General features: G+C 34.4%; 1 long non-coding RNA gene across 1 annotated transcript; it reads left to right on the forward strand.

Annotated features, from left to right (window-relative positions):
- The first annotated feature begins 2,818 nt into the window (after positions 1-2,818).
- On the forward strand, positions 2,819-3,946 carry LOC128283410 (uncharacterized). The gene is made up of 2 exons (XR_008273748.1): positions 2,819-2,892; positions 3,747-3,946. It is a non-coding gene; the product is annotated as an uncharacterized LOC128283410 (long non-coding RNA).
- The last annotated feature ends 16,235 nt before the right edge of the window (positions 3,947-20,181 follow it).

Below are 20,181 nucleotides of genomic sequence, written 5' to 3' on the forward strand. Positions count from 1 at the left end.
GTTTTCAACAAGTTAAAGAAGGGGAAACTTCTGAGTTCAGTTTAAATGATGATAGAGTTCTGTGTTTTCGAGGAAGAATTTGTGTTTCGAGGGACTCTGATTTAAGGCAGACACTATTGAAGGAAGCTCATGGGGGACTATGTGCCATGCATCCTGGAGGGAGTAAGTTGTATCACCACTTGCGAGAATTGTACTGGTGGCTTGGACTTAAGTGAAAAGTAACGGAGTTTGTAGGAAAATGTCTGACATGCCAACAAGTGAAAGCTGAGCATCAATTACCTTCTGGACTATTACAGCCGGTGAAGATACCACTTTGGAAGTGGGAGAGGGTAACCATGGACTTTGTGAGTGGGTTGCCTTTGACACGATCAAAGAAAGACTCAGTGTTGGTGATTGTGGATAGGTTGACCAAATTAGCCCATTTCATACCTGTATGTACTGACTTTTCGCTTCAAAAGTTAGCCAAGCTGTATGTGGCAGAGATTGTACGACTTCATGGAGTCCCAGTTTCTATTGTCTCTGACCGGGATCCCAGATTCACATCTTGGTTTTGGAAAAAGTTACATGAGGCGTTGGGGACGTGATTGAACTTTAGTACGGCTTTCCATGCCCAAACTGATGGTCAGTCAGAGAGGGTTATTCAAATTCTGGAGGACATGTTGAGGGGATGCGTGATTGACTTTTGAGGTACTTGGGAGGATTACTTACCGTTGGCAGAATTTGCGTACAATAACAGTTACCAAGCGAGTATTCGAATGGCACCGTATGAAGCACTGTATGGACGAAGGTGTCGTACACCTAGTTGTTGGACTGAACTAGGAGAGCGACAAATTCTTGGACTAGAGTTGGTAGCTGATACTGAGGATAAAGTCAGAATAATTAGGGACCGGTTAAAAGAAGCATCTGATAGGCAAAAGTCGTATGCAGATTTGAAGCGTAAGGAGATTGAGTACTCGATAGGTGATATGGTCTTCTTAAAGGTTTCTCCTTGGAAGAAGATATTAAGGTTCGGTAAGAAGGGCAAGTTGAGTCTGCGGTTCATTGGGCCTTATCGGGTTTTGAAGCGAGTAGGTCCAGTGGCTTATCAGTTGGAATTGCCTCCAGAGTTAGACAGGATGCACGATGTTTTTCACGTCTCCATGTTAAGGTGTTATCATTCTGACCCTGCTCATGTCCTGCCAGTTGCAGAAATTGAAGTTCAGACTGATTTGACCTTTGAGGAGGAGCCTGTGCAAATATTGGCTCGAGATGTTAAGGTTCTCAGAAGGAAATCTGTCCCGTTAGTGAAAGTGCTTTGGCGTAATCATGGAAGAGAAGAAGCTACTTGAGAATTAGAAGAGACTATGCGTCAACAATACCCTCAACTATTTGGATCAGGTAAATTTCGAGGCCGAAATTTCTTTAAGGGGGGTAGAGTTGTAACGCCCCAATTTTCGGGAATTCTGTGAATGTGGGTAAAAGTTCATGCTTTGATTTTGTCATTTGTGAGTGAAATTATGAAATAGGACCTATGTGAAAATGTTTGAAAATGCTATAGGCTAATTTTGTAGTGGCTAAATAAATAGTAGTGCAAAATAGGAGGATTTCTATGTCAAACCTCCCATTTTACAAGAAGTGGACGGCCATCATGTTGTTGAAGACAATATGTGCACTTGATATCCATAATTTATGGTACAAATTGATAAAAAAATTGATAATGGGTTAGGTAAATGTTCCATGATGGGCATGATAAGCATTATGGGCATTTTTTTTATTGACATTATGGCATAGGTATGGCACAAATAATATAGGTTATTTTGTGTCATAAAATGTTGGGTAATAAAATAACAAAAGGATGAAAAGAACAAAGTTTTGTCAATCTTTGTTCATCATAGCCGAAAGTTAGAGAAGAGAAAGGAGAGGAGAAAACTCTTGAGTATTCGGTCACTAGGAGGAGGAAAATTGAAGGGTTCTTGGTACCTTGCTTCTATTTTGAGGTTCATGAGTTCTTCTTGATTCTACCTTAACTCTTGAAACATATTTTGGTTTTTAGTTGTGTTGTGAGCATTTAGTCATGAATTAAAATGAAGGAAATGGTTGTTGTTTCATGTTCTTTTGATGAAAAATGGAAGATAGGTGAAGTTGAGCCAAACAAATGAGCATGCATGTGCCTTAGATGCTAAAGGGAAAAATCGGCTAACATGTTGTGCTTTAAAATGATGAAATGGAGATTATACTTAAATAAAATCATAGATATGTGATGATTGATTGGTGATATACATGTTTACATAACATGCATGCAAGGTATGTGTGAAAGAGTGATTTGGTAATAAACTGCTTGGGACAAAGAAGATAACGTGACTTTGGAAAATCACCATAAATTGTGGGAGATGAATTAGAAGCTGAATAAATTATGTAATTAAATCTTGTTTAGTCTAGTTTCAAATGAAATAAACAAGAACATATTTTGAATTCTGTACAATAAGAAATTTGGTTCGTAATGAAGAGTGGTCAGATTAGTCAAACAGTGAAACATGGGAAACTTTGAGAAAAATCTGGTATTGATTGGCTAAACCAAAAATTCTGAAAATTTTATGGATAGAATATATATGAGTATATTTTCAGGGAAAATTAACGGCACTTGATTTGGAGTTTCGTAGCTCTAGTTATAAATGATTTAGTTGCTTAGGAAGACGACTTGCGGTGAAATTATGATTATGTGGTAAACAACGACAAAAATTTGTTAATGAGTTGCTTATTGATTTCTTATAAGCTTACTCGATCTGTAGGTGTGGTTGGCGAATATTGTAAGGGGTTAATCGTAGTTCGTATTTGAATAGTTAGATTAACGTGTTAGTAATCCAATTGTAGGCGGTTCGTGTGTGGATCTCGTCAGCATATCGTCGCAAATAGGTGTGTAACTAACACCCTCTTATAGACTAGATTGGCAAAAGCCGAAAAGCCGGTATTTTGAGATTAATAGTTTGATGTATATGGTAAATTAAAGTGATAAGACTGCAGAGTGCGCGATTCTGTGCATTTCGATATTTTTGGGCTTAATGGGCCAAAAACGGGATAATGGGCCAACGGGCCCAAATTGTTAAGAAAACGCGGTAAGTGTTTCTGATCGTACGTAAATGACTATGTTATGTATAAAAACCTTAAGAATAGTTAAATTACTTGAATACCCCTATGTATGCAAAATTACCATTATACCCCTAGGGTTACTTTTGACTGAAAAGCATGACGATCTGATTCTGTATGATGTATGCCATGATTATATATCATTGCATGGGGACTTGGGTTATTCTATGGAGGAAGCGTCCGGTGGCTATGCCACAATTTATCTAATCTGGTGGCTCGCCACATATATCTCATCTGGTGGCTATGCCACAATTATTCGATCTGGTGGCTCGCCACATATATCTGATCGGTGGCTCGCCATAATATCAGATCTGGTGACTTCGTCACAATATCCGCAACCTCATTGCGATTTACGTGGTGTGTAGCGGTTGGGTGGGTCGAGTAGTCTCCCACATGGTGTAAGGCTGGTACGAGGTGTTATGGATGAATCTGGGTTGGGTTTCTGCATAAACATGTAATATCTATTTTGTTCTGTTATGGGCCTATGGGCTTTATTCTGAATTCTATTCTGGGCTAAGGCACCCTTATCCTATTTCTGTGGTTTGAGCTGATATAGGCTATGGTTGGGTTAATTTACACACTGAGTTTCCCCAAACTCACCCCTTTTATTTTTATCCACGTAGGTAATCCCCAACCATAGTGGGCTTGGAGCTGTGAGGGAATTCGGAGTGGCCACCCGTTCTGAAAGTTTGATTTTCTTCTGGTGAACTGGACATCCTTTTAATTACGTTTGAGGTTTTGGGCTTTTAAATGTAATAAGGCCGCTTATTTATTTTTGATGGTTTTTATATGTTTTATTAAGATAGGTAATATTTATATTTAACTGTTGAAATTGGATAGCTTTAGGGCGCGTTTTCAAAAACAGTAATTGATTTCAAAAGAACACGAAAACAAGCAAAGCTTCCGAATGAAGATATTTTCCAAAATTAATCACTTTTCCTAAAAAGGACTTAATCAAATCGGTCTCGTAGAAATATACATGACGTTAAGGTATGGCAATGGCGGTTTGCATGTTTAGGATTGGATCCGAAGGGAGTTTGGTACTTAAGCAGTCTGATGGACTCACCACCTCTTTTCCGGTTTCCTACCTGGTGCACAGCTTCCATTCACTTTAACCTATAATGAAATTATCTTTTAAAACACTAAGTAAGTTTTCCTGGATCAACAATATAAAATGTTTTGAACGCTTCGATGTGGCATGTCGGATCCGGTCATAACGTCTGGGCCGGGTTTGGGATGTTACAGTATCAACATACCCTATGACTCCATCTCTAGTTCTTCCAAACTGTAAGCAAACATCAGTAGTACCTCGTAAGTATCTTAGAATCTACTAAACTGCTTTCCAGTGTTCTTTATCTGCTAACTGCACTAACTACATATGATAAATCTAGACGTGAACAAATCATAGCATACATGAGAGATCCCACTATACTAGAGTATGGAACATGTGACATGTACTCAATCTCATCATCTGATTGTGGAGACAAAATTGATGAAAGTCGAAATGAAATCGCTAAAGGAGTACTAACGAGCTTAGCACTCTGCATATTGAACCTGCAAAGAACTTTCTCAATGTACCCATTCTGACTTAGGTACAATTTACTTGTTTTTCTATATCTGAGAATCTCCATTCCAAGTATCTTCTTTGCTGGTCCTAAATCATTCATCTCAAATTCTTTACTTAGTTGGGTTTTGACATTTCTTATCTCTCATTTATCTTTTGCTGCTATCAACATGTCATCAACATAAAGAAGTAGATACACAAAAAAACCATCACTATTTTTCTTAAAGTAAACACAACTGTCAAAACTACTTCTTTTGAAATCATGAGAAGTCATAAAGGAATCAAACCTCTTGTACCCTTTGTCTTGGTGATTTGTTTCAAACCGTAAAGGGACTTTTTCACAAGCAAACATAGTCCTCTTTTTCTGAGACTATAAAACTCTCTGGTTGTTGTATGTAAATATCCTCCTCAAGTTCTCCATGCAGAAATGCAGTTTTTACATCAACTGCTCAAGCTACAAATCATGCATGGCCACAATACTAAGCAAAGCTCGAATCGAACTATGCTTAACAACTGGAGAGTACACATCTGTGAAGTCCACTCCTGGAATTTGACTGTAACCCTTTGCAACAAGCCTTGCTTTATATCTAGGTTCTTCAACTCCTAGAGTCCCTTATTTCTTTTTAAACACCCATTTACAACGAACAACCTTTTTACCATTAGGAAGTTTCACAAGGTCCCATGTTCTGTTTTTGTGGAGTGATTCCATCTCTTCTTGCATAGCAAACATCCACTTTTCTGAGTCTTCAAAGCTAACCGCCTCAGAATAATTAGATGGCTCTTGATTCGCATCTATATCTTCAGCCACATTTAAAGCATAAGTAACTAGATCAGCCTCGGCATCCTTATTTGGAGGTTTAATTTCTCTTCTAGTTCTGTTTTTGGCGATAGAGTATTGTGGTGAAGAAGCAACTCTATTCTCAATTTTTTGTTCTAGCTTAAGGAGTTGACTCTGTATTAATCTGATGCTCCACCTGCTTTTGATTTTCTTTATTGGAAGAGTCTTTAAGAGATAAGTTAGGTAGCATAGCTGTTTCATCAAAAACAACATCTCTGCTAATCACAACTTTTCTATTTTCAGGACACCATAACTTATACCCTTTTACACCAGCTTTATAACCAAGAAAAACGCATTTAATGGATCTCGATTCCAATTTTCCATTATCAACATGAGCATACGCAGGACACCCAAAAATCTTTAAATCAGAATAATTAGCAAGATTACCAGACCATACCTCTTGTGGAGTCTTTTTCTCAATGGCAACGGATGGAGATCGGTTGATTAAAAAACATGCAGTAGAGGCTGCTTCGGCCTAAAATGACTTCGATAAGTTGGCATTTGACAACATACATCAAACCTTCTCCATGATCGTTCTGTTCATTCGTTCTGCAACGCCATTTTGCTGTGAAGTATGACGAACTATCAAGTGTCTCATGATCCCTTCTGACTTGCACAATCTATTAAACTCATCAGAACAGAACTCTAAGCCATTGTCTGTACGGAGGTCTTTTATCTATTTTTCCGTCTGTTATTCAATCATAATTTTCCAAGACTTAAATGCGGAAAACACATCACTTTTCTGCTTCAGGAAGAACGCCCAAACTTTTCTGGAAAAATCATCAATAAAGGTTAGCATATAATTAGCTCCACCTCTCGAAGGCACTCTGGATGGCCCCCACAGATCAGAATGAATATACTCTAACATTCCCTTCGTGTTATGGATTCCTCTAGTGAATCGAACTCTCTTTTGCTTCCCAAAAACACAGTGCTCACAGAAATTTAGTTTGCAAATTCCTTGCCCATCAAGAAGTCCTCTTTTACTCAATTCTACCATGCCATTCTCACTCATATGCCCTAGGCGCATATGCCAAAGTTTAGTAATATCATCATCTGACAAGGAAGAGGAAGTGATAGCTGCATCACCAGTAACAGTAAAACCCTGCAAAACATATAACTTGGAAGTTTTTCTTTGCCCTTTCATCACAACAAGGGAACCTTTGGAAATCTTTAAAATCCCACTTTCAGCTGTATATCTGTACCCTTTTGAATCAAGAGTACTCAACGAAATTAAATTTCTCTTCAATTCTGGAACATATCGTACTTCACTAAGTGTTCTGACAACTCCATCAAACATCTTAACTTTAACTGTTCCAACACCTGCGATTTTACACGAAGCATTATTTCCCATCAAAACAACACCTTGAGACCTTTGTTTCGTAAGTTGTAAACCAATCTCGATTGGGACTCATGTAGAAGGTACACTGAATCAAGTATCCATTCCTCGCCACTTTAGAATCATTGATGAAGCAACTAGAAGTTCACCATCGCTGTAATCTTCTACAACATCACTTCTTTGGAACTTTTCGGTTGTTTTCCTTTTGATTCATGACCTCTCTTTTAATCTTATTTTGTAGCTTATAGCACTCAGATTTAATGTGCCCTTTCTTCTTGCAGAAGTTACAAGTTTTACCTCTGTTTGAAGACTTCGATCTACCTTTAGATTTACCACGAGGATTCCATTCCTGTGTCCTACCACGATCATCATCAGTATTCCGATCTTGTCTCCCACGAACAATGAGACCCTCTCCTTGAGAGTCGGGTTTAACCATAAGATGTTTCATCTTATCATACGAGGTTAAAGAATCATAAACCTCATCAATTGTGAGAGACTCGCGGCTATATAAAATCGTGTCTCTAAAGGTTGAATAAGACGGGGGCAATGAACAAAGTAGAATCAACCCTAGATCTTCCTTATCATACTGAACCTCCATGGCCTCCAAGTTTGAGAGAATTTCTTTAAACACATTAAGTGTTCGTGTCTGACGCACCTTCCTCCAAACGATGAGCATAAAGACGCCGCTTCATATGCAACTTGCTTGTTAGAGTTTTCGACATACATATTTGTTCTAGCCTCTTACATAATACAGCGGCAGTCTTCTTTTTCATCACATCCTGTAAAATTTTGTTGGACAAATGCAGATGTAATTGTGTTAACGCCTTTCGATCCTTACGCTTCTTCTCTTCATCTATTAATGTCGAAGGCATCTTATCTATTCCTAGTAAGGCATCCTTCAGATCCATCTATGCAAGAACTGCTTGCATATTAATTTGTCACAACGCAAATCTGGTGTTGCGATCCAACAGTGGAATTTCATACTTCAAAGACGCCATTACCGTGATCGAGATGAATAACCCGGAAGCTCTGATACCAATTTGAGAAAAAATAAAATAAAAATAAAAATAAAAGCACAAACAAATGTTATGTGGAAACCCTTTCGGGAAAAAACCACGGGCAGAGGAGAAGAAAATTCACTATGTCGAAAATTTGAATCAATACAAGAGGAATAGACTATGTCTATTTATAGGCTTGTAAAGTCATATTCTAGTTGGATTGAAACACCTTATCCTAATCAATATAAAATAGATGGAGTTTAATAAGGTTTAAAAACCTTATTCTAAAATAAAATAAAAGAAGTCTAGTTTTATATGGATTTTACTTTTATTTTATTTTCCATCGTATTTTATTTAAATAAGAATTTGGGTTACTTAATTCTAACAGTTATTATATTCATGTTGTTGACATTCATTAATATAACATATTATTCACATAGTATTGTTACATGTTATATATTATACTTTATTTCGTTCAAATCACATCGTAAATTATGTTTCAACATACTCACACATAATTAGCGGCTTTATTATACTCTAAATCAAATATGCATCGTTTAAATATCGTATTTGCTATTATTCAAAAATCTTTCTAAAAAGGGGACAATATTTCATTTTTAGGAAATTCAAGAGATCGTGCCCTAACTTACTGGGTCTCGATCTTCTCGTTTAACCTAAATAACCAAATATTCCTTCAAATTTCAAAATATATGAAATTTAAGTAAAATAAGGCAATATTCCGTGTTTGGAAATTCAAGAGATCGGGCCCTAACGTGCTGGGTTTCGATTTTCTTCGTTTTACCCAAATAACCGAATATCCTTTTAAAATTATGAGTTTTGAAAATCAAAAGGCAAGCTTATTTTCGGGGATTTAAACTGTCGTGTCCTAACGTGCTGGATGTGACATTTAATCACTTCGAGATAAGAAGGTCTTTAGCATTCGCTTCGATTTATTCAAATATTTTTGTAAAACGAATATTCATAAACAGGGATCGTATTTTAAATTTATTTTAAAATCTTGTTAAATTTCGACATTAAGACATTAATTAATCAATTAGGTACCAATTTTGGGCGTTACGAGGGTGCTAATCCTTCCTCGTACGTAATCTACTCCCGAACTCATTTTCTCAAATTTCGTAGACCAAATCGTTGTTTTAGTAAATCAAAATGTTTTATTTAAATGGCCAAATTACTAGGTGATCCGATCACACCTAAATAAAAAAAAGATTGGTGGTGACTCCCAATTTTCGTTTTCTTTTCAAAACTAAAGTCGATCCCCGTTTTGTCAAAAAAATAATTTCGACAATTATTATTACTAATAATTTTAATTTAGTTCTATTTAATAATTCAACCCCACAATTTCATACTTGACACATAAATATTTGATTCTAATCTCTAACTAACACATAAATATTTGATTCTAATCTCTAACTAACTTATTTCAAGAAATTAGACCCTAAAACTAAATTTTTTGATACTATTGAAGTTTAGATCATTATATATATATATATATATATATTACCTTATTATTATTATTGAAGTTGTTAACTGATGACAAAAAATAAAAAAAATATAAAAGATTAACCCTATAAAATTTTAATAATTATTTTGTAATAATCGGTATTAAATGTGTTTTTTAATGTAATGTGAATATTTTTCATATTTAATTTATTTAATATAAATATTTTTATACATGAACAATTATAACTGATACATGTTGCTTTACTTATTTTTATTTTGATTTAATATTTTATTTTACTTTTAATATAATTCTAAATTTTTATATTATTTTCAATAGTTTTATGCAACAATTCAAAGATTGTCATTGGCTCTTGGATAAGAGTCTTGGTTTTTGATTTTGTTTCTTTTGATGATTTGAAAGAGCACAGGTATAATTTTATTATTAACTAAAATATATAATTATTTTTTACTTGTATATTTTTCATTTGGTGTTTTATTATTAGCTTAAATTATGATACCAACTTCTTTTGTTCATAAAATATTATTTATTTTAAGTACTATTTACATTAAATAAGTTATATTTTATAATTTTTAATTTATAAAAATAAATACATTTATTCACCTGCAATACATGTGAATAAAAATTAGTATATATAAGAGCATGAATTTGGAAAAACATGAGAATATTTTTATTTTTATCATATTACTAAATTAAATTTAAAAATAATTATAATTTAATTTTAAGATAGATTTTTATTTTCATAGAACTCTAAGCATAAAATATAGAAAAAATTAAAAATTATAATTATAATATAATTATTAGTTAAAATTTTCAAAAAAAAGTTGTTAAATTTTAAAAGAAAAATTGTGTTTATTAATGTAAAATAAAATGGTTACTTGAATAAAATTCAAAACATCTTAATTATCACTTAATTAATACTAGAATTATATACCAATTAAAATTTAAGATTAGTTTTATAAATAACATTTAATAATTAGACATATTCAATTAAGTTGCATCTAAAAAATTACGGATAAAAATTGGAGATTTTTAACGTTAATAAGATAGAATTATAAATGAGAATGAAGAATTAAAGTTATGGTTATCCAAAGAGACAATATCGGATTACATTCAAACAACAATGGCATTAGAGGGTGATTGAAGGGTGATCGAAGACTATATTAATTGATGATGAGGTAATATTATATTATGATATTATTTTTAAAAAAATTAACAAGTTTATACTATGTGAAGCAAGTGCTCTTACAACTATTTTTTTCTTTATTTGTTATTTATTTGGTGTGCATGAAAAATGTTTGGTGGGTTTCTTTTGAAAAGAATGTCAAAATTCAATAAATTTTTAATCACTATTATTAAATATGTTTATTAATTTAGTTTAAATATATTTTCTGTTTATCATGAACTATTATTATATTTGCTACATGTTGTTTTATTTTTATTTTCAAATTAACATTATAATTCACTTTCTTATATGTTCGTTAAAAATAGAGTATTTAAAAATTAATTAAAAATTAAGCGTAAATTTACATGCAATGCATGTACCATTAAAATTAATATTTATAAAATTTCAATTTTAAAAATATTGTTGAATCCTTCATAAAAACTGAAATACCAAAAACAAAACAAAACTTGTATAAAAATCCAACAAAACTCATACTAAAAATGCTGAAATTTAGTGTTAAAATTTAATTTTAAAGAATAAATAAATAAATAAGAAGTAATATATATACGCCATACGATATAAAAGAATGAATATTAAAAAAAAACTGAAACAAAACTGAATTAAGTAATAAAGAAATAAGAAAGGAATGAAGATTTGCTTTTTGAATATTATTTTAATAAAAGGGAAAAAATATAGACATTTAGATTCCTTAAAAGATCAACCCCAGAATATAAATGAGAGTTGATTAACTATTATTCCAAAAGTTCTTTTTAATAAATGAGATTTTAGGGACGAAATTTGAAGTTCCTTCCTGACAGCAGCCAACAGCGACATTAATTTTATTATTTCCATATTCCCGACCACACCACTGTTTGGTAGGCCTCCACTGAAATGCGTCTCCTACCTACCCAATGTAGATGTCTTCTTTCTTTTTTCTCCTTAATAAAAAGTTTGGATAGTATTATAATTTAACTGGTAATCTTAGTTTCATTTATAAATGTAGATTATTAGTTTCACCTCTATTTATATGCTGAAAAATATATTTTTCAAAATTTGTTATTTTCTTAAAAAAATAGAGAAATAGATTGATTTTGAAAAAAAAAGAGTATAAAAACATATTCAGTTAGCGTTTTCTGCACAGTTGGCAAGAAAATGTGTCTAGCTAGACGTGTTTTCCTCCAACGGTAAATTTCCAATGGTCAAATTATAAATTGCTCAACGATAACTTTTTCTCCATATAAACTCAGGTCATTTTCCACTCTTTTCACTCAAATCCATTTCTCTCCATACACTCTATTCTCTCAAGATTAGTTTCAAATTTTCCAATAAATTTCTATAAAAATATTCTAGTTTTACTTTATTATTTCGTAAATTGTTCATTTTAATTAAATTTTCACAAATGACAAGTTCTCTTATTCGTTTTGACGACAAGCACATTTCTGCCGTACAATTGATAATGGTAAGAATTTTTTTTATTTTTATTAATTTTAATTAAGTTAATTTTAAATATTTTAAATTTTAAATTTATTTTTTTGATATAAATAGGCAGATGATCAAGTTTTGGAGGGATTCATACACAATTTATCAAAGAGAACACCTAATGCAGTTCGTTGTCATTTGCAAGATGCGAGATTCTTACAAGTGTCTTATATGCTCGAGGGGCTGTAAATTGATCTCACACTTATTAGCGCGTTAGTGGAAAGATGGAGACCTGAGACACACATTCCATCTCCATGCGGTAAGTGTACAATCACACTAGAGGACATAGCTTTACAATTGGGCTTATCGGTGGATGGGGAAGTTGTTATGGGCCCAGTGATCATTCTCGGTAGGGAGGACCCAGTGATCATTCTCGGTAGGGAGGACCCAGTGATCATTCCCGATAGGGAGGACTTTTGCAACGCACTATTAGGGACCATGTTGAATAAGTTTCAACGTGGCTGAATAGAGATCAAATGGTTGGAAGATAATTTCGGTGAGCTTGATGAGCATGCAACTTCCTTTGAAAAAGAACAATACGCTTGAACATTCATCTTGAGGTTAATTCTGGCTTTCTAATGCTCAATAAATCTCAAAATTTGGTACACTTAAGGTGGTTGCTACATTTGGTCGACTTCAAATAATGCGATCAATTTAGGTGGGGATCAGCTGGCCACGTTGTACCGAGAGTTGTGTCAGGCGATGAAACCGGATAAGATGTTAATCAGTGGTTGTTTACTCCTACCGCAGTCACGGCCATAGTGGTGGCTACAAATTTTACATCCTCGAATCGACGCCTTTTATAAATTCCCACTGGTGACAAGGTAAAATTAATTTGATAATAATATAGTTACCATAGTAAATGTTTATTTTTTTATATGTTTAAATCAACATATTGTTTGAGTAGGTGGAACTTTGGGGCGAGTTATGTGGTACTACCAGAGCAGCTCAAAGATATCCGGCTACTGTTAGATCAATGCTTAGAAGCCGATGTTAGTTATTGAATTTTTCAAAAATATAATAATTACGTAATGATTTGAAATTTAATATTTTGTAGATAACAAAATTTATAATTGTGTGTACTACAGTTTGAATAGATGTCATACACCGATCCAACAATCGTAGAATGCGTCCCGTCTGAAAATTTGGCCAATCGGAGTATGTGGGATGCAAATGTGCCATTGGTAGTTTATGTGACGGTGGAGATACACAGATCTGTTCGAGTGATATGATAGTTCGGGTGGAGGCAAAATATTCTGTTGCCACCGCAAGACATTAAAGCACTATACAAGCTTGATTTGCGGGGGGAAATCGACGAAAATTGATGGGAATTCCACAAGAAATATATAGACATTTGGGATCATAAGAAATTTTTCATACTCATGCGCGCACATTTTTTCTCACTGGAAATGGCGACCTTTGCGAAGTACATGCTATGGTTTGGACACCATGGGAAGCCATATCTACTATCAGTGGAGGCAAGGAGTAGGAAAATTCATCCGAAAGGGCCACTATGACTACCCTAGAATCCTAGGTCCAGACCACATGCCGCAATAGGTTCGTCATCGGTTCCAAGCCAACAAGGTACACCAATTTCTGCACCACATCCTGGTCAGTTCCTTCCATATTTTCTTGTTTCTTTCACTAACCCCATGTATTTTACACAAGCACCACACTATGCACCACCGCAGGACCTTGTATCTACACCTCCTCCAAGTGTGTTTTTCGTGGCACCTCTGTCTCCAGCATATTACGCCCTGATGACGACATTGATGCCAACACCAATGCCGATGTATCCACCAACAATAATGATTCCGGGATATTATCCACAACCAGCTTATGCGACACCATACACTTATCCAACGATAGTGTTGCAAACACCCCCATATTATTATTTTACCAAAGTGGCTCATCTTCGCAACCACCTTCTCGTAAAATGAAGAAGACACGATCGGAGGCTAGGATGACACCGGACTCAACCATAGAGGAAGGAGATGAAGATAAAGATGGGGGGTCAATGTGAAGATGTAGACGAGGAGCCAAAACCCCAACTTGTGTGAAGAAATCCTACCAGTAATAATCACCCACCGTCCTATGGCTTTGATTCGGCTTGACAACGTCGATGATATTTTTTTTCCTTTAGTTTTGTGATGTAAATATATTTGATATCTATAGAATATGATCATTTTTTTTTAGTTTTTTTATTGCAACTTATAATTCACTTTCTTAAATTCTAATGTATATTGTATACAAATTTTCCATCTATTAATATTTGATATCAATAATTTAATGATAATTTTATAAATTTTAAAGGTAAATTATTAATATCTAAAACAACTCATAATTTAATAATATTAAATAAGGTATACCCAAAATTAAATTCGATACCTTGAGAGAGAGCCTCAATGTACCTATTACACCTAGTTTATCTTTATTCACTATTTCACCATGAAAAACAAAATAGTGAATAAGGTAAAAATTATCTATCACTTAATTTCTATGAAAAATTCAAAGTAAAACATGTAATGTGACCCATGACTATAAGGTATATAAATGAATGAAAAAATTTGGTATAAAAAATGAATAAATTTGTTAACAAGGTCTTGTCCTCAACGTATCCCGCAACTGTAGACATGTTGCCCTAGGATGCCCTGGGTTCCTGCAATAACTGCATAACCTCAGTTGATTGGTCCTCTCCCGAATATACATATTGTCGTGCATCCGAGTAGAATTTGGATGACCTTTTGAGTTACGACATAAGGATATATTTGGTACCAACTCGAATGAGGCGTTCGACACAAGCGACCGCATACTCTCATTTGGGACCAATAGGAATTCAAATTTTCATACATTTTACATGCGTTCTAGTTTGTACACTTCGTTAATATATGGTGTAATGTATTCATGCCTGTGCACATGCAACAATTACATGTGCCTATGGTAATCGAAGTGTTTGGAATTTCCCACAATCGTAGGTCCCTTGTGTTAGGGAAACACGGTACGTTGCCCAAACTTGGTCGAGTTTAGCGAAATCTGTGACCCAGGATGATAGGTTTGGACATGAGTGACACACTACATGCATAGATTTTTCTCTCATTGCATTTTTGTTTAATTTCTTTCATGACATCCTTGCACTAAATGCGAACACCCACTATTGTCCAACGTATTTGTCCCTTACTTTGGAAATAAGGTTATCAAGAAAAAGTATGTTTATTTCACAATCAAGGTTATCGACAAATGATGCGTCTGCTTCAATATAGAATTGATGTCTTCCGCTAGATTCGTCATCATGTGCCCGTATCGTAGACTTCCGTCATGCGATTGTATCCACTGGTCGAAGGGTATATTAACGAGGTACACTGCACCGATGTTGTTGATGGTGTGCAAGCTTTCCACCATTTCATGGAAACAGTATTGGACAAACTCGTACCTTGTCAAAAATTCAAAGTAAAACAGTATGCCCATGAATGCAAACACTGTATATGTTACAGCATTATTGTGAAAATAGTGAAAAATGCATACCCATGTCAATAACTTGTTGCTGCTGACTATCCGAATGGTATTTTACCATGTACTTAGCACCGATATATCTTATACAATACATATGGTGTGTGCGGTCCTAAAGGCTTCTATGCCATTCAATTGCAATCAGAATTCTGAGTCCTTTGTCGAATATGATGCAAATATTGAGTTTTGGGATAACATTATGACGCAATTGGCTCGGGAAGAAATCCCAATTATCTACCTTTTCTCCCACCATTATTGTAAACTCTATCTGTAGAATTCTCTGATTACCATCTTGGGCAACGGCCATCAAAAACCGATGTTCATACCTTCCATGCAACCAAGTGCCGCCAATTTGTACCTATAACAGCCCGATTTTGGGCCTAGTCGGAATAGTGGTTTCATAACCACTATTTTGGGGCTGGAGAAATTATTTTTAATGTTATTTTATGAGTTATAGCATGATTATATAGGTGCATGAAAAATTTGGTGAATTAATTTTAACGTTTGTGAGCTTAATTGCTAAAAAGGACTAAATCGCATAAAGGACAAAAGTTATGTTTTACTACCCAAATGTGTTAAATAGATAGAGAACCATAATTGGAGGCATTTAAAGTGCAAATATACCCTTAAATATAGGTTGACCGGCCATAGAGACAAAGATAAGACAATTTTCAAAGTTAGGTGGAATTTGGTGGCTTATTTGACTAAAAAGAAAATAAAATAAAGAGGGAATGATATCATCTTCTTCTCATCTCTTTCTCCACTGAAAATAATAGGAAAGAGGGGCTTTTTGAAGCTTTAAAATTTCAGCTAGGTTATCCTCTTGCAAGTAAGTGATTTTGATGACTTTTCTTGATGATTTTTACATTTTTAGGACCCCTAAAGCTTAATCTAGCTATTGAGGGGAACTATTTTGCAAAATGGTTGAGAGTTTTATGGAAGAATATGAGTCTTGGTTGTGTAATAAACAACTTTTGTGAAAGGATTTTCATGGAAAACACCTAAAAGGGCAATTTTGTAAAAGTTATAAAATAAGTTGTAATTGTGTGAAATAGTGGAAATTTGGGGTTTTCATAAGAGTAATAATTGGTTGGTTAGGCTTGGATAATAAGGAAATTCGATAAAAATCGATTTCTGAGCCTAAAGGTAAAATGGTCATTTTGTGAAAGTCTAGGGGTAAAATGGTTATTTTGCCAAAAATGTGAATTTTGATTGTCCAAATTTATTTAGTGATTAAATGAGTTAATTTCATCATGTTAGATCAAGAAAATCGTGATTTGAGCTTAAATCGAGAAAGTGCGTGGTTAAGGACAAAAAGAGAATAATTAGCCGAAATTGCATTTGAGGTAAGTCCGTGTGATTAAATGAGCATGATATTTATGCCATTGTTATTATACTTGAAAATATATCTTGCCATGATTGTATTAAAGTTTATGTTGATGATATTGTATATGAGAAAGTGATGTCAAATGTAAATAACATTTATGTGTTGATTGAATGCTTGGAGATTTGATGGAATATGTTATTCCATTGAAATGAGTAAGTTGTATGTAAATAATACAACTACATTGTTATTATATCTGTTTAAATTGTTATAGCATGAATTACTTGGTTGTGGAAATGATTATGTATAATGAACATTGAGATAGTAGAATTCTCGTTTGAACCTTAAGAAACAATTCGGATATTCATGCCATGATATTCGGGTTATTTGTGTGCTAGTGTAAGACATGTCTGGGACATGCATCGGCCACATTATGAGAGCCAGTGTAAGACCATGTCTGGAACATGGCATCGGCATTGAGACGAGAGCTAGTGTAAGACATGTTTGGGACATGCATCGGCCTCGAGATGTAAACTAGTGTAAGACCATGTCTAGGACATGGCATCGACTTGATGGATGATCCAGTGTAAGACCATGTCTGGGACATGGCATCGGCATTATACCATATGTTTGAGGCTTAGTGAATATCCGATAGCTTTCTGAATGGTTCAACGATGAGAGTTACGGTTTAAGCTAAATGAGAAAGGTTATGACCATATTGTGAGTGGTACAGGTACTTACATGAAATTGATGAGATGTGAATTCAATTCATGTTATATGATTAGTAAGGAATGAATATGAGCATGTTGAGTAACACAGGTATGTATGCCAAGCTCATGAGAAATGATTTCAGTTTATGATGCACATTTGGTGAAGATGTAAATAGGTAATTCATGCCTATGAGAATGATTTTGTGATAACCTTCTGATTATAGTCTATACTTATGATGTATGAATATGTAACTGATCACGTGATTCATAACAAGTAATAAACATTTATAATGAAGATCAAACCTAGACTAACTATTATCACGACTAAAAGGCAAACGCACCTATTGAACATTAGTATAGTAATGGCAAGACTGGGATATCGTACTCAAGGGAACCAAAAGTACTAGTAATAACTATCTTTTTATTATTTAACCTAGAAATAAAGAGGGGTTGTTTATTAAACTAATTAACTTAACTAATTAACTAATTAAACTAAAGTGAAGAGAAAATTTGGAAAAATACTTGAAGAAAAGTAATTGATAAAAACGACACCCAATGAGGAATCCACCTAGATTTCACTTGTTATCTGACTCTGAACCAGACGATTTATTCACTTGACTTGATCTGTGAGACTCCCTAACCTATATTATTATCTCTTTCGAGACTAATAATGTCTAACCCTCAGTTGAATTAATCGAAATATCTTTCTTAATTAAAACCCTTGGGGAAGCAGTAAATTGATCTATGGACTCCCATATTAGGTTTCACCCTAATTCGGCAAAATCTCGTAACCCTATTTCTAGGCGTTCGATCAAATCCACTTAATTATGCCAAATCTACTCTTAGACAGGGACTTTTGCTCCTCTGCATAAGCACATCAAATCATGAATCAATACCCGGAATATTAACTCAAGCATTAAGAACACATAATTAAGAACAAATCAAGTATTTATCATACAGTTCAGAGAATAATAACAAGATCCATCATAGGTTTCAACCCCTTTAGGTATCTAAGGGGTTTAGTTCATAATAAAATAAGAGTACATCTCAAAAGTATGAAAATAACAAAACATAAAGAAAACTCTAAAACCTCTGAAGGAATTTTGAGAGAGATCTTTAGTCTTGAAGTAGCTCCGGCTTTTGGGATGGATTGTCTGGCTTCTTTCAAGTAATTCCCGGTGTGTGGTTCTGTATTCTAGAAAAGTTCTGGAGGAGGGGCCCACTCTAAGTCATACGTAGGGTGTTTATATAGGCTTTGGATTGCCTTTCTTCCTCCCTAAGTATCTTTTTTCGTGTAAAATACAACTCCTTGAAAAAGAGACATGCCCATGTGCCACGGCTGTGTGACGTGATTGCCAGGCCGTGTTCGATTCGTTAAATTGCACATGGCCGTGTGGGTCAATGGCCAGGCCGTGTGAATCGTGAAAGCCTTGGTCGACACCCTCGAAAGACATGAGCGTGTGAGCTGCCTGTGTGGTAAAGCTTAGGCCGTGTCATCTTCTCGAATTGGTCCGTTTTGTCCCTTTTTTGCTCCTTTTTGGCTCTTTTTGACTCTTGGTGCTCTCCTGAGTACAAAACATGAAATAACCGGATTAAGAGCACCAAAATCCACAAATCTAGTAATAAACATCCATAAATATGCTAAGTATTTGGGGTAAAAATATGTATAATTTGGCGTTTATCAAATACCCCCACACTTAAGCATTTGCTTGTCATCAAGCAAAACTGTAACGCTCCGATTTTTGGGGCCTAGAAGAGTTGGGCTTTGAGTCTGGGATTCGGATAGAAGGAAACCTGAATAATTAAGAAGTTTTAAATATTATCGTTTAGGAAAAAAATTTTGAATTAAATTACTACTAGAAAATTTTTCTTGTATTTATTATTACGGATATTTTAAATTTTTACGAAATTTTGATTAGTATTATGAGATAAAATTATTATTATTAGAAAAATATTCTTGCATGTATGTTTGAAAATTTTTATGAAAATTATTATTATTATTTCTTGTATTATTGATATTTGAAATTTTTATTATTAGATATATTTTAAAATTATTATTATTATAATTATTATTATTAAAGAGGGAAAAAATAAAATATATATATATATTTATAAAAGTATTGTTGTTTTGGTGTTTAAGAATCTAGAAAATTTTAATTTTATGCTACCTTAGGGAATCTAGGCAATAGGCCTTAATAATAATTGGGGCTGCATTTTACCATAAATGAGCACTTGGCCCAATGGCTAAGCACGCTAGGAAGGTGTGGGAGGTGCTTGGGTTAAGGCACGGCGTGCGCCAATGGTTGTTTTTTTACAATCAAGGATTTGCCGCAAGGAGGCCTTATAAATATCTTGGGAGGAAAGGTGACACAAAAGAGGCACATGGTCAAGTGGCAAGGAGGCGTTAAGAGTGTGCACGTGGTTAGGGGTTCGAGTCTGGTAAGTAGCGATATCTTGTTTTATTTTTAAACGAACCGAGACTGCAGTAGATAAGTATTATAATTAATTGTGAGTAGATTATATCATGAGAAGAGCTTCAGTGTAGTGGCAGCAGCGCGCTAGGCTTGCCGTGAGGTTATGAGTTCGATTCCAGGGGAAGGTGAATTCCTTTTTATTTTTAAAGCGGGCCAGAACTAAAGCAGGTAAGGTTTATATTT

This window comes from Gossypium arboreum, chromosome 11, assembly GCF_025698485.1.
Source record: "Gossypium arboreum isolate Shixiya-1 chromosome 11, ASM2569848v2, whole genome shotgun sequence".
NCBI classification, from domain to species: Eukaryota; Viridiplantae; Streptophyta; class Magnoliopsida; order Malvales; family Malvaceae; genus Gossypium; species Gossypium arboreum.